Source organism: Poromitra crassiceps (assembly GCF_964638095.1).
Source record: "Poromitra crassiceps genome assembly, chromosome: 30".
Taxonomy (NCBI): domain Eukaryota; kingdom Metazoa; phylum Chordata; class Actinopteri; order Beryciformes; family Melamphaidae; genus Poromitra; species Poromitra crassiceps.
The window spans coordinates 9,386,631-9,401,095 of NC_139652.1; the positions used below are offsets into that span (position 1 = coordinate 9,386,631).

General features: G+C 42.8%; 1 protein-coding gene across 2 annotated transcripts in view; it reads left to right on the forward strand.

The window, feature by feature from the left end:
* LOC310800710 (CUGBP Elav-like family member 2) overlaps positions 1-14,465 on the forward strand; it is a 62,523-nt gene that overhangs the window by 13,690 nt on the left and 34,368 nt on the right. The gene's annotated exons all lie outside the window — the stretch shown is intronic.

The following is a 14,465-nucleotide window of genomic DNA, read 5'->3' on the forward strand; positions in this document are numbered from 1 at the left end:
AGCCCAGAGGGCCAATGACGTGTTTGACGTGTTTTTGTTTTTATGAGTGCAGCGCATAGTTGAAACACTTACCCAGCCTGTGACATAGTTTCGGGTCCCTAACCTCAAACTTAAGCCGACAGCACGTTATCAAACACATACCGCAGCTGTTGTTTGAAATTAGGAAGAAGGTGGAAAGGAAACGCGCTTCCTTGTTGCAGAGGAGAAACGCCATTGAAATGCCCCCTCGCCGCGCTGCAGAGCTGATCGACTTGCTGCACAGCAGCGGACATCGAAACCGCAGTAGTCAAACCCGTGACCAACATGATTGATCCTGGTCCCTGGACCCCGTTCCTATGTGCCAGCCCGAAAGAGACGAGACGGAGTCACAACTGTGTGGAGGAGGAGAAGCTGTTCTCCTGTGTGGAGGAGGAGAAGCTGTTCTCCTCCTCCACACAGCCTCGCCACATAAATGGCTTTCACACAGAGGGCTGCGTGCCCTCCAGTGTTGCTCCTGGCCAATCCCAGCGCCACAGGGCGTGGTTATTGCTTATCCTAAGTGGGGTTAGAAATCTAAAAGGGGGATCGTGTGTGTGTGTGTGTCTGTCTGTCTGTCTGTCTGTCTTGTCTGTCTGTGTGTCTGTCTGTACACTCACTCACACTGAGCAAACTGTATTGTTGAATGTAAAAAAAGCACTTCATATATATATATATATATATATATATATTTTTTTTTTGTCAATTGTGTCATAATGAATAATATTTACATGTCTGATGTCAATACAGTTCAAAATAAAAGAATTGAGAGCGAGTTCTGCCTGATATTGTGTGCTGTGTACATAAATGCCATTTTCTGCAATTTCTTTTCTCACAGAGACTTTTTGGCTGAAAACAGGGTGTATATAAATGGCTATAAGTAGAGTACAGAACATGCTAAAAGCTCACTTTTTTTTCCTGGTGAACCCAGAGACGTACATCTTCATTTTGAGGTATTGCAAATCACTCTGGTGCTAATAGATAATTTACTGTGGGTCTTGAAAGATGACCAACAATTATGAAAATCTTTGGCCTGTGCTAAATATTGGCAGTCCTAAACTGGCCCTGAATGAGTTAATAAGTCTGTCTAACATTACCGGAGTTGGAGTGTATCTCTGTGGACGTTCAGTCTCACTGACGACTCTAGTCTCAACTCATAAGGTGCGTACTGCGTAGTTAGCCGCTCGTTAACAGCTGATGGTGGCTGCGTGCTGAAACGTGTCCATTGTTTGCGCTGATGGCTCAGCCATTTACTTGTTAATTCCGTCACTCTGCTGGCTGCTCTTCTTTTGTCTAGATAGCCTGCTAACTATAGGCGCTTTCACACCGGCCTTGAAAGCCGAAAAATGCACGGAAAATAGGATCCGCGTCTCCGATGTGAGAGTCGTGAACGCGCGTTGGTGGGTAATTGTTGTACGCCTTTTGTCCCGCGAGCCGATCTAGTCACAGTGCCGGGTTAGCAGGTAACCCGCCTCCACTTGAAAGCGTCGGAGCAGCAAGCCGGAACAGTGCGAATGCTTCATAAAAAAATTACAGGGGAAATCACCTCATGCAGCAAGAAAGACAGTGAAAGTAAAAAAAGTAGCCTATACAATCATGCGCCAGGAGGAATGCTCCGTGCCTGTTAAGTAGGTTAGGCTTTATGCTCAAACGATGTTGACATTAGTAGGTCAAATTAACGGATATAATAATAATATACTCGGGGCCGATTATAGCTGGGCAGAGGTGGGCAATGCCCACCCAGACATGAGTCTTGCCCACCCAATCAAAAGTTAGGAAAATGTTTATTTTCACCCCCAGCCAATGGAAAAATTGCACAGAAAATACCAGTAGCGATTCTAGCTTCTTATTGGGTGGGCACTGAGCTTCAGCCCGCCTCCAAAGTCCTCTCGACTCATGTATTGAGAGAACGAGAAACACAAGAGCTGTGACAGACTCGACTGTCGCCCTCCGCTTAGAGAGCTGCGCGGGCCTGAAATCTCGGCCCGAGCCCTCCCCGGCCCGTGACATGCAGACCCGTGCCCGATCCGGCCCAGATGAGTTATGAAATTAATTGGCCCGAGCCCGTTGCGAGGCCCGAAGCCAATATTACGATATAATGTAATGACACATCTCTCCCTCTCTCTCTCTGTTCCTCAGTTGCTGCGGTGCTCCTGCAGCCTCTCTCTCTCTCTCTGTCCGCTGCTGTACACGGACGCACACGCAGCTTGTTTCTCTCTCTCTGTTCAGGAGCTGTCTGCGCTGTACAAGCGAGTAATACAACGTTATTTAATTTAATTATTGAAACGCCTTTCAATCCGGGAGCGGTGGCTGTTGCCTGAAAGCACACCGCGGGACGGGAATGTGGCGGTGCTGCTGGCCTGTGTGTGAAAGCAATTTCTGTGGCGAGGCTGCTGGCTTTGCAGGCCTTCTGAACTGCAATTTTGCGCGATCTGTGTGTGAAAGAGCCTTATGGTTGGCCTGTCTCTCTCTAGCCCGCGTGATTTCGAATCGCACATAGGTTACGCAAAAACCATGCCCTGTACCCGCCTACGCAGCAGTCAAGCGCCGGGATTGATCAGGAGCAAGTCTTTTGTCTTCTTTTGACAGCTGGAATCTCCCACACCACAACCACTGCAGGGCACGCAGCCCAGGGATTTCATGAACCAACTGAATTGCTCTTGATAGCGGACATTGAAATGAATTATATTAGTGTAATGAAAATGTAACACACAAGCTTTTCAAACAAACATTTCCCACACACCACAAACACTGCCCAGCAATTTTATATTAACCAAATTGCTCTTGATAGCGGACATTGAAAATAAATTACTGTAATAACGCCAATGAAAACGTAGCTTTTACACACAATCGATTTTTAAACATTTATTTCAAAACATCATTGTAAATTGCAGGCCTTTAGCCAAAGCTTCAATAACAGAGCTCAGCTGACAGTTTAACCTGCAAATGAAAAATATAAAAAATATAAAATTAAAAATACAATAGGCTACAACACATAGGCCTAGCTCCCCCCCCCCCAGGCCAGCCGTTTGTTCCAGGCCAGTGAAGTCCCAACAATCTACAAAAACATGCAATAATATGAAATCATAGATAAAAAGTTGAATCATACACAATAAATAAAACCAAAAGTAAAGGGTTAGCCTTCCCAATGGCCAAGGGCAGCATCTGTTATTCTGGCCTCATAATAAGCACTGAGGCGGGTGGTCAGAAAGTCAAATAACATTAAAATACATTGTATGTTTTGGTGTGATGTAGGATTTTGTCTTTCAATATCCTCATTGCAGCCTCGCTTGGTGTTGTTGTGTTGTTGCTTCTCACAGGAATGGTGTCCCTGTAACAGAGAGCCCAACATGAGCGCCTGGCCAATCCCGGCGCTCGACTGCTGCGTAGGCGGGCACAGGGCGTGGTTTTTGCGTAACCTATGTGCGATTCGAAATCACGCCTCTAGCCCATGGCTCTAGCCTGGATCACTCCCTGTGTGCTTCTAAAAAAGGTCCGTGTTGCAACTTGCTTCCGCGGCACGCTACTTTGTTCCGGAACGCTTTTATTTTTATTAAATTGAATTTCTCCTATGAAATTATTATAGGAACAAATAATGACATGGGGAGAGTGGCTCACAGGACCACTCCTCAGGATGAAAAGGCTAAGAGCCAGTGCAATAGACCCTTTTCACTGGCCCTTTTCACGTTGGTCGATTGCTTGACCAACGTGAATCTCGTCGACCAAGAGCACGTCGACTAAACAATCGACCAATCGACCTGGAGGGGGCAGCCCTAAACAGGCGTTAACAAGTTAGTGAAAACTTCCAAAGCCAAATCAGGATCTTCCTTCTGTAGGACTCTTGACCAGTCAATGTTACTTACTTCATCATAGTAATTATTTTCATTAAAATATTTAAATTTCCTCTTGTATATTATTTTCTGACCAGCTTTTGGAACTTTGGTCCTTCTACCGATTGCAATTAAATTATGATCGCTGCAACCTACTGTAATTGATACTGCTTTTGAGCACAACTCCGCAACATTTGTGAAAATTAGGTTGATACAAGTTGATGATTTTGAACCATCAGCTCTGCAACATATTCTTGTTGGCTTTGTAATAACTTGTGACAAATTACATGCATCTGCAAGAGAAAGCAACTTATTTCTAAGAGGACAAGACCTTGATGACCTTGGTGTGGGGTTGGTACTCAAAATATTTCCCCAAGGTTTGTAGGTCTGGAACTGGCATCGATCCTTGGTCATTGTTTTTTCAAACCTTGGTGCTGTGATTCCATCAGCATGCATCTTCAGTGTTTCTTATTGGATTCAAAGGGTCCTAAGTCTCAACTGCTAACGTTATGTGAGACCTGCTTCCGAGTCCAAGGCTGTCAGATGGGTATTTTTATTCCAAGTCTGTGATCACTTACTCAACCTGTCAATGAATATTCTTCCTCTTATTGTGTTGCCTACTAGGTAGTGGAGGAGATAGACAGAGCAAGGGAGAGAGCCTTTATGTCCTACTGTCCTGCTTTGACAGCTGTCAAAGATATCACCAAGGCATTACGGGGCATTCTGACTTTCTGTGTCTCATCGAAGCAGCTTATAATGGCATTGGTTTTCTGAAAAGAGTACCGTTATTTTATTCAGGCTATTACTAGCAAACAGCTGTTTCACTTGACTGATCTGTCTCTTTTCTCAGAAGCATTACGTGCGTCCATGTGAACTTTGACTTTCTTTTTTAGCCCCAATAAAGCCTGACAGCAGTGTGTGGCTCGCTGCCAAAACAGCCCTGCGGCAAGGGAGTACGTTTTAGTCTATTATTCAAACAGGAAGAACATATGTGTTGACGACGTTGCCCCAACGGGACTTGTTCAGATCAATATTATAATTATTGCAACATTGTGGTGGTGTAAAATGACATTGTAAGTAACTAATGGCAATTGTTTAAGGTACATTAATGGCAGGCTTCATAATAATGAAGGTGAACACAAATAAAAAGAGAGGAATAGAGTACCACAGGAATGAAGTAGCATTTCGGTCCATAAGGAGAAAAGTGAATGTGCTTAGAATGGAGATTTCGGTTCAATGCATGATGCATCGATGTCTGTGGTTAACAAAAGTTTATGGGAGTGGAAATTTGTGTTCGGCAGGATAATCTTCACAAACGTGTACCACTTTTATGACTTTTGAAGCGTAAATGCCTTTTTTTTCTTAAAACGCGATTTTCAGAAAACATTTAAAAAGTCATAAGCATAGGTCTTTGTTTGTGAAGATGACCGCCCCTGCTGAACACAAACTTTCTCTCTCATAAACTGTGCTCCAACTAGGTCATCACAGTGCACATTGTTTGCCTTTGACTTCCGGTGGTTTTAAGATGAACTCACACAGCGCTGAGTTTTCAAAATCATGTGTGTATCAGTACTCGATAGCTTAAAGCTCCCCTCCCGTCAGTTTTTCATACCTGTTGTACACCATTGATGTTCTATGAAAACGTACATGTGCGTGTGCGGTAATAACGCACGTCATAATTTGCACCAAAGATCGCATATTGATAAGAACTGATGGCTTATACCTTGTTCCACTGCAACATCATGGCTGTAGCACTGTTGTCCAAGAAGGATAATAGCCTCGCTCCTCCTTTCAATATACGATCTTTGTCTCCCGTCCAGGCAGAGACCGGAAAAATATGGGGACCTCTAGCTCCTCCAAAATTTTCGTCCTGAAGCCACAATATTGTTATAAATATCAACAACCAGCCAACATATATCAAAGCCGATGGACTTGTATGGAAAAGATATTGAAAGAGCGTAACTCGGAACTGGTTAAAAATGACTATCGCGGTGTTTTGAGCCTGGTGAACACTTAGTTAGCAAACGTAGCGGCTAATGGCAGATGGTATTAACTGTAAATATTGTATTTGACTATGACACATCACTCGTTAGACAACATAATGTCTGACGTCGGCACCCATTTTTAGCACAAGCTACTGTATATTTTAAGACTTTGAGCCCAAAATAAGGTTATTTGTCAACAAAATACAGTGGCGAACACTTTGGCTAATCAGCAGAGCAGGAAAAAACAGCTACACGTGAAATATCTTAAAAATGACAATACGCTGGAGGGGGGCTGTAATTTTTTTTCCCCCAAGATTTTTTTTGGGGCATTTCGCCTTTCCTTTATTTATTTTTATAGAACAGTAGGCAGACAGGAAAGGTGGGGAGAGAGAGAGGAAATGACATGTGGCAAAGGACGGCAGGGCGGATTCGAACGCGGGTCGGCCGTGCGATTAGGGATGGGTACTGTTCACATTTGAACCGATACCGGTACGATACCGGTACCTGGAATTCTCTACGGTACCCAAAACGGTACCATTTTCGGTACTTTACACACTCTAATAACAAAAAAAATTACAGTTGTAAAAAAAAAAAAAGTCCAAACTTCTCAATTTCAACATTGTTCTTTATTTAGCACATTTTTTATTTAGCACCAGACAAAATAAAACTCCTCCCTACCTCCCCCCTCCCAAACCAAGAGTTGTAAGCAGCAAGGTTAGTTTAGTGGGGTTGGGGAAATGGGGGGAATAGTATTTGGGGGCAACTGATGTCCAACACAGCTTCCAGCAGGGCCTGGTCTTCATCTTCGAAGAGCTCCCCAAGTGCTGAAAGTTTCTTCTGCTTATGGAGTGGTATCTGAAAATAAAAAAAGGCATTGTGATTCATCAAGCATTATTTGTGTTATCAATAGAAAGAAGTGTCAGTGCTATGCACATCCGAATATAAATGACAATTTATTGTTAGTAACATAGCTTGCCTTACACTATGAATAACACACCCTTTATCACTCATTATGCAAAATAATAATTTACCTGAACCATATCCACCGCAAGATGGTGAATCGTGTCTCTTCCTGTGCGGCTGTCACTGGCACATGGTGAGCTAGCAATGAAAGCAAGAGTGCAACATTAAATAACACGTCTCACGGTCGGTGACACAGCTGATAATTATGATAATTGATGATAATTATTATATAACGTTAACAACGCTAAGCTATAAAGCTAACTCAGCCAAGACAGTGAAAAGCCACGTTATCTAACAACCACAACGGCAGTGAAACAACTTATCCAGCTAACGCTAGCTAATTAAATAACGTTACCTGATGTTGTAGAAGTCAATGCCTCTCAAGTTCCGTCATCATCGTCCTCCAAGACTTCAGCTAACGTTACAGCTGACGAGCTGAGGAGGTGCTGCTAACGTTAGCTGCGGTGCGGTGTCTGCTACATTCACCCTCAGGCTATCGAACACGTTAGTCTTCAGCATTTAGCTAAATATATCTTGTGTTTGACCATGCTTCCTCAAGTTTGAGGTGTTTCCCTAGTCAGCTTTGCAATTCACATCACAAATGTTGCAACCAGTGTTGTCTGAGTCAATCTTGGTAAAGTGTAGCCACATTTTTGGACCGCTTTCGGCTGGTCCTGTTTTTGCTTTCAGGACCTCAGGTAGAGTGACGTACTGACGTAATGCGCTCTCGCGTGTTGCCTTAAGGTTCGGAATTTCTATTTTACCCACTCTCTTTCTATTACTCAGATGCGTTCAAGTACCGAAATTTGGTACCGTTCCTTTTCATGTGAACTGGTACACTGTAGTACCGACGTAATTCGGTCGGTGCCTGTAAAAGTACCGAGTTCGGTACCCATCCCTACGCGCGATGGGCCGAGCCTTCGTGGTATGCATGCTACCAGGATGCACGGGGGGGGGGGGGGGGGCTTTAATAACTCGGTAGCAAGTTGTGGTGAGACGTCTCCAGTCAAACGATGCCTGCATTCAATCCTTTTTGTACACAGATCTAGAAAAAAATGACTATTTGTAATGGTTTTGCTTGCAGCCAATCACCGCTAGCGTTCTTCGATTTAATCCAACAATGTGTGATTGTCCCACTACCGCAGCGGCCACCCACAACCCACCCATACAGTCTGTGATGAAGTCGAGCGCAGTGGGTTGGCAGTTCAGCAAGTCGAGAGAGAGGAAAAAGTATCAAATGAAGTTTGTACTCTTATTTGGTATCGTATCAATTTAAGCGTACCACCTGCCTGGTATTGGTACTGTCTGCTACCAGTAATTGTTTCTTAAATGATACCCAGCCTGAGGAAATTTGGGTGGCTTTCTATAACGGGAGCAGCAAAGGTGTTACTGGCATACTTGTGCGGTCAGAGCTCACCAACGGGAGGAAGACACATGGTCCAGATAAATCACCTGTTTTATGGGAGATGCACCAACAGCAAGTATGCAACAGTTGGGGCTCTGAATGAACGCGTCAGCTGCTCCAGGGCGTCTTGGAGCGCGATGGCCTGCCACATCGCAGGCCTCTTTCTGGAAGCTCAGCAAAGGACTTCCATCGGAAATGCCGGCGAACATTCTGCAGGGCGGTGTACTCGTACTGAGTGGAGAGATCAGCCACTAGGAATGCCGGGATGATATATCTCAATACAAAACTGTGACACTACGTGTTGTGCGGCAGAAAATTAACCACAACATTAGTTAAGTTAAAACAAATTCTGCTGTTTTATTATAAATGAGACAGCATGTCATCACAATTTCACAAACTCCCCATGGAAATTATATTATTTACACTTTTAATTGAATGAAATTTATAAATTGTTTTTTAACTTCTGGCAAACCCAGTTCCCCTGATAGAAAGATGTGTGGCTCAGAAATGGTCTTTCATAATATAACATAATTCTGCGGTCGTAATTCTGCAGTCATACTTTGTTGTCATTGATTGAAGTTTTATTTATTACATCATATTGTTTGTATGAATAATGGACCACATATGGTGTATCGTGAGATAGCCATCTGTTCTGCTGAAGTGTCCTTGAGCAAGATAGTCAGCTCCAGGGGCCGGGTGTGGAGGGGCCGGGTGAAAGGAGAATCCGTAAAGCTTCAAATAATACACATTGGATACTTGTTGGGCGCTGTCTACCCGTTGGCCTTGGCAGTACAAAGTTATAATGTATATTCTTTCCATTTAACAGCAGCGACAACACTGTTAATGTTTTGCAAGGCTGTAACGGATAGTACAAAATGGATCTTAAGAGACTTGCTTCTCCAATCATCTAAAAATGGATAGTCGAGAGTGTGTGAGCAGGAGTTGAACCCCTCTATCATTTTTTCCTTGCTTGGCCCCACCTCCATGTCCGGACACGCTCCCGGTCAAGTTTTGTAGGTGAGGATGAGGTTTTGCTTCTGGGACCCAGGGTTGCCACTTGCTCCTACACCCAATCTAGGATCAGTTCTAGTCTCCAGTTTAATAAGAATAGCTCTTACCTGGATTTGGATATTCATATCATGAGATATGGACAATTGTGCAGTAAATTATTATTATTATTTTTTGTGTGGGAAGAAGTACCGTAGTCCGGCTAGGTGGTGGTGGTACAGTACAATAAGCTGTACAGGTTATTTTCCAGCCGTGAGGGCCACCACAGCTAAATGAATGGAAAGGAAACACTATATACAGGAGTTGTGATGCAGAAGAGGTGCACTTCCTCAATTGCCTGCTTGGCTGTGGGTGCTCGACTACAGAAGATACTTGTAGAAAGAAATCACTCCATGAGTGGAAATGGCAGCACTCCAGAGATTAAAATGCAAGACTTTGCTAAAATTAAAATAAAAAAAAATTCAAGCGTTTCAGCATGTGCCTTCATCAGAGCATCATCATACATCTGTATGATGATGCTCTGATGAAGGCACATGCTGAAACGTGTTAGCCTAGAATAAAAAATAAATAAATGTGTGCAAAGTCTTGCATTTTAATCTCTGGAGTGCTGCCATTTCCACTCATGGAGTGATTTTTAACCTACTGTATACAGGAGTATTGTGCTTGAGCTTTTGTTGTAAAGGGTGGCTAAGATTTCTTTTGAATATGTAACATGTCTAGGCCTAGGCTGCTCAGCAAAATGGCGTCAGAGTGCCGCTGGCAAAACTGTATAAATGGTGTCACACGCCACAGTGCCGAGGCGCTAGTAGACGTAGCCTTCCATGTGCTCCAAAGCATCCCTCTGACTTGGCCCATTGTACTGTAGAGCGAACGGTGAATAGTGTTCTCCAGCATGGGGGAACAATATGTGATTGTTCCCCTGCTGTGGTGAAGAAGCTGTAGGTTACTCCCTGTACCATCGCCAAAACGCCCGAGGAGGAGATGGACCGCAAAATCCCTGTCTGCTAACCGGCCATTCTTAGAGGTTTCGGGCTCGGCAGTGCCGTTTTCGTGTAGCTGCTGGTGGGGGGGCAGTTGCCCCTTTTGTTTGGGGAGAGAAGCTTTTCTTTCGCTGGTCTTTTTCCCCCCCTGTTTATCTCAGTCATCTGGATGTATTGACAGCCTGCACTGGGCAAGTAGTGCTGGTAGGAAGAAAAAAGAAACGTCAACAGGGGTTGAAGTGTGATTTTGCCAGTATGTCGTTTAAGTCCTTCAAGGAGTTTGGCGTTTCTGCTGAACGCCTGGGCTCAATTTGTAAGCGATGGATGGCTCGTGTCCAAAGGTCTGTATGCAAAATTCTCATTACTTGATTTAGTTTATCTCTGTGTCGGTTCTCTCTTTCCGCCTACAGTCTCGTTAGAGGTAATTGGAGACTATCTGTTGTGCCAGATTGATATCTCCACTTGAATCCCACGTGTCTCTCCCACCTTACTGTGCTCCTCAGCCTGGGTGCAGTCTGTTAGCACCATGTGTACTGGCCCGGGAGTGATACCTTATGCTCAACATAATTTCTCTGTGCCTGGACAACTGGTGGATGGCTGTAGCTCCAGCCTTAATGCCTACTGTATAGCCTCTCTAGCCCTATTGGGAGATGTTTGTGTGTGCTTGTCTATGTGAGTGAAACCAAGGTGCTGTAGTTACAGGTAGTGATGGGAACAACAATGTAGGCGTGTCTGGAGTACTGGAGAATGATGGAGATGAGTGAGATACTGAATGATGCCATTTTCTGTGAGGCAAGCCTTAGGGACAGAGAAGCAATAACCAAAAGTGTACCTGCAACTATAGATGCGCCAAGCCACTTTTTTTCAGTTCCGATCCGATTCAGATACCTCAATTATAGGGGTGTCACAATATATCGTCCCACGAAATTTCGCGATAGTAAAACGTCACGATATGTATCGTTGAGATGAAATCTCATATCGTGAAAAAAAAAAAAAAAAAAAATTCAAAAATAGACAAAGAAACGTCTTTGTTTGTTGAAGTTCAATGTGTGGAAAGTAGTTCAGTTGAACAAGTCTCTGAAGAGACACATGAGAAGTTATACAGGAGAGAAACCATTCAATTGAGTTTCTGGCAAAACTGTTTACTTGACAGGAAAAATTGAAGATGCATAAAAAATAGACTAAGAAAAGTCTTGTTGTTTGAGTTTGAAGAAAAACTGAAGATGCATAATGAGAATTTATACTGCTGAGAAACCTTTTAGTTCAAAGTAAATCTAAGTGACGGTGTAACTCATTCTATTTCAAGATAAGCCTTATCTCCAATCTCATGTTTTTTCTAGTTGTTATTGTAATAACAATTTCCCACAACAGCATGTTTTGTATTTGTGCATTTCAAATAAAATACTACTTTTCCAGTCATATATTGTCATTATTCAAGTTTAAAAAAATATTGTTAAAATCGTATCGTATCGTTATCGTGAACCCAGTATCGTGATACGTATCGTATCGTGAACTGAGTGTATCGTGACACCCCTACTCAATTAGGATATTTGCCGATACTGATACCAATACCAGAACTCTTTTCTTCTTGAAGATACACAGTACAGGTAGACGTTTGGCAAATTGAAGAAAAGTAGAAAAAATACAACTTGCAAAAAGTAGACAAAATAAAGAAAAATATACAAGTAAAAAAAAAGAGAAAATCTGCACTATAGGCAATGCTCAGTCTCAACCCTCTGTAGATGACAGTGATCTGGCCTGCAGTATTTGGTTTGTAATCAATTATCTCATAGCATTAGTTACCTGGTTCATAATGTTCCACAATATTAATTTCAACAATTAATAAAGGTGATTAGATATTTCCGAAACAATTGATCCACTCAAAAGTATTACAATAACATTTCAACAAATTAAGCAATATCACACGAGAGGGAGTGCGGTTGTTGGCTAATATCGGCACTGCTGTGATTCGGTCGTAGGCACGAGGCCGCAGGCTGAGTGCCGAAGATAATCACAGCAGTGCCGATATTAGACAACAACAGCTCGACCTCGAGTGTGATATTGCTTTTATACAACAGTTCTATTAACCCATTGATACCTGATGCAGCATTTGTGTGTGTATCCCTTTAAGACTGCGTGACGCGGTTCGCGGTCTTAAAGGGATACACACACAAATGAGGGATATACACGCAAATGCTGCATCAGGTATCAATGGGTTAAACAAAGCTGATTTTAAAAAATGACAAAAAGTTGAGAAAATATATGATTTCTCTATTTATTCCTCCGCCAACAAAAATAGTTCCCTCAGCTTTCTGCTTCGCCGAAAATGTAGCCTAATCAGCCTAATTAACTGCAGGCTGTCTACTTTACTACGGTCTACTCTACAGCTGTGAAGCATTTTGTTGATTAGGGCAGCTGTGAAGCGGAGTGATCTACACACAGTGAAGCGCCAGTGCATTACCATGAAATATTGGTACTGGTAGGATCCCTCTTGTCCAATCAAATTGCCCGGCCGGAACTAACTGTATAATTAAGCAATATAGCATGAGAGCTAGTGTGTTGTGGCAAATATATCCCGCTGATCAGTTGTTATCCCAATCGGCCTGCGGCCTCGTGGGATAACAACTGATCAGCGGGATATATGCCACGCTTTTATAAAACGGTTTCCAAGTATGATAATATAAATATAATAATAATACTATAAGTCCGACTGGCATGGTATTCTGATAGTCAGTTGAAACACTACTGTAAGGCGGGACCTCTAGCAAGAAGATAGACGTGCGGGTGATTTGATTGGATCGTTCTGGAGACTGAAGTTGACATTGGCCAATCCTGGCGCTTGCTGAGAAGCTGAGAGCTTTCTGGAAACCCCGACAGGCAGCTCGAGCGCAGCGCTGCATTCTCAGCGCTTGCTGAGAAGCTGAGTGCTTTCTGCAAAGCCCGACACCAACTAACGTTACGGGGTTAAATGCGGGGTTAACAGCCTTTTTTTTGCAAAGAAGACATTAGCCCGCATCTATTCTTGTACAAAACATAATTTTCTGCGAAGTATTAGTAAAGTTATAAGCGAAGATTGATTCACAAGGATCTGACAGCTGTCTCCGCCATTTTTTTTTTGAGGTAACCAAAGGCTTTTAGTAAGAGAGTTGCCATGGCAACCAATAACCCATGGCCATGGGTTATTGGAGTGGGTTATTGGATTTATACAATGGCTGTGAACCAATCAGATTGCTTGATTTGAGAGAGCCGTTTTATAACTGACAATTAAACATCCCTGACACTTTACTACATTTGATCCGATCCCGGAAACCCCCTTCAGAAACTACCAAGTGGTACGTTACAATGAGTAGCTTGCATCAGAGTGATTGAAGAGAGAATGGCGCTATATATGTGTGTGTGGGGGAATAGTTCCAGCAAGTACGTTTTGAATGCATAAAATAATCCTAATAATATACAATTTGATTCTTTAAAACATGTTACCCTTCCAAAGTACATCACAAATGGTCCATTCTGCTGCAACTCTACAGCGCTGCTTAATGCAGAACCTTACTTCCGGGAACTATTGTGAGGTAAAAAAAAAAAAGGTCCATTGGTGTGAAAGGAGATGACACAACTCTTATCTCTATGGCTCTGGCTTGCATGCATGCAGTATGTTGTAACTTGTTAACTAAGCAATTCAAAGTTGTTGCACCATCCACTGCATTTGGTTTGAAGCCACTGTCAAACTGGCATCCTTGTCAACAAAACTGTTTTAATGCTTTGAACTTAGCTTTTTCTTTTTTCTTTTTTAGCTTTTTTTTCCTTTTTGGCAAGAAAATTAACACATTAAATTCAGGCACTAAGTGTGCTACAGAAACAACAACGGTTGTGTTGCACCTGAGGCTCTTACACAATATGTGTCGAAAGATGGTTGTCAGAGAACACCTGTCAGCAAGCAAGCACATTTTGCTGATTGTATTAGTCCTCACCGGAAGGACACTTTTGGGTTTTAAAATGTTAATTATAGGGACCTTGTTTCAAATTATAACTGCAAAGCCATAAATGTGGCAATGGTCAATAGGTCATGTAAAACAGATGTGATGGAGAGATTGAGGCAAAAACTGAACAAAATTGACTATTTCCCTTTTTAGTAACGCTGAGAATGGTACAATTGGGAGAAAAAGGGTAAAATCTAATAAAGGAATAACCCTGAGTACGCTGATCTCTCCACTGTCATCTGGCTAAGTAGTCTTCAGCACTCTGGAGTAGGCCTGGCTTTGCTCCTCTTTATTTACTTAAC